Source organism: Dipodomys ordii, unplaced genomic scaffold (assembly GCF_000151885.1).
Source record: "Dipodomys ordii isolate 6190 unplaced genomic scaffold, Dord_2.0 Scaffold139, whole genome shotgun sequence".
NCBI classification, from domain to species: domain Eukaryota; kingdom Metazoa; phylum Chordata; class Mammalia; order Rodentia; family Heteromyidae; genus Dipodomys; species Dipodomys ordii.
Window position 1 is genome coordinate 41,959 of NW_012267355.1, and position 2,106 is coordinate 44,064.

Below are 2,106 nucleotides of genomic sequence, written 5' to 3' on the forward strand. Positions count from 1 at the left end.
AACTGCAATTTTAAGAGAGAAAGGAAATCATGGAAAGACAAGGATTAATGACTCTAAATTAGCAATGGCAATTTGAATGTGAGGCAGGGTCTGCAGCTTGATTACAGACCATCCAATTGTGCTACTGGATGTTTCATCTATACAATAGTATATTTTTTGAAATGTAAGTGATAATAATCCTTCTAGGTAAAAATACATTCACAACCAAACATTTCAATAAGCACCATAATATGCTATATAGTGCAAATGGACTTGACACCTCTATCTTTCTTTATTGCTCAAGTAAAAGTGAAACTGTTCTTTTACATAAGCCACGATCAACTAAATAGCTTTTGTATTTTACATAAAATATGTTCTACACTGAGTGAAAATTTCCCATACAGTTACTTAAAATATAAATTGGAAATTAAACTTGATCATTTATATGACTATTCTAAAGCAAGTACAACCTAGACATAATAACGGACTGATCAGAATTTTAGATATTTGGGATTAGTAAGTATCGGTTGTATTTTTTATGTTTTGTAAATTTCGTATGCAAATTTAGATTCAACCTTGGCCATATTATTTTGTATGGAATGATAACCAACCTAAATTGTTCAAATGAAATAATAAGCAAATTGTCCAAGAAAGTCAGCGGTCTAATCTTACACAGCACTCCTACTTTTGGCTGATAAAATACAAGTTTATGTGTATAATAAATGTCTTGCAAACTTCCACTAATTATTAAATTATTCATTACTTTTCCTCAAATTGGTTTCTGTCCTCTATAGCTAGCAAGGCCTTATTAATGAAAGTCATATCTCTGAATTGTGCTCATACTACTAGTACTTCTCCAAATCAGAAGTTCAAAGTTACTGATATATTTAGCTATAAATTCCTCTTTGGGCTGAAGATACTTTGTTTACACTTGCACATAAAATGAGAATTGTAATCAATATCACACCCTGGTTGTATGGACTTTCAAAGGACAGAGCACAATGTAATCTAAGCAATAAAAATATTTCCCTTGATGATAAATGAGGAGGATGATTACACAACAGGTTTAGTTCAGATTATTAAAGAATTGAACTATTTATCTCTTTTAAATGGTTACAGCAAAAAAAAGGTGTTTAGGAGCAAGATATTTTAAAGGATTTTCTCTATATTTGTTGAAAAGTCATCCACTTTCATGTATTTAATTCTAACCTGTGAGTTCTAAATAATTCAAAGGGGCATGGCATGATTTGATTTTTCCCAATTTAATTAAAAATTCGTCACTTGTTAACAATATTCACCATCTGAAGAAATTTTATGTCTTTCGACTCAAATTCAAGTCATGGGTCACTGCTTAAAAAATAAGGGAGAAGCATGGAGATGTTGCTAAGGAAAGGCCGACATCAGAGGAGTTATTGGTATGGCTCTTTATGTTGATGGGAGCTGCTGTGTGTCAAACCCAGGGCCTTGAACAGAAACACATGGGCTGTATTCCTAGTTGAACCCAAGCCTTGCCATAATGTTGATTGGCTGATTGCACATTGTCCAATTAATCATAAATATGTAAGCATTGAAAGAAAAACTAACAAAGGTGTAAGGTGTTGGAAAGGATATCTATCTGGGCATCCATACATCACAGAAAAGAAATGTATTTGAAATAGGACTCGATATTACAATGGGAAAAAAGAGTTTCACAGGAAGTATGTGATAGCTTTGGATCACTACTTTAAAGAAGTCCAAGTTAATCAAATTATAAATAATAATGTTTATTTTAGTTCATAGTTTTGGAGGATCCAGTACATGATAAGTTCCTGTAGTTTTTGGCATGTAATGAGAAACACCCTGTAACAAAATCATATGACACTACGGAACTATATCCCTACATATTAAGGAGCAAAAATATGAAGAGGAATTTTCTAGCATCTTATTAACCCCTCAAGGACATGTGGACAATACCCTAAACCCTCTCCACTAAGGAGACCTCTCCATAGTGCCATCCTATGAATGAGCATTTAATCTGTGGTCCTTGTGGTATTCAAGATGCAAACTATTAAAAAGTGTACAAAAATAATTTATAAGAAAAAGTTACAAAGACAAGGTTTTTAATTCACATTTTTGAAATTATAATTG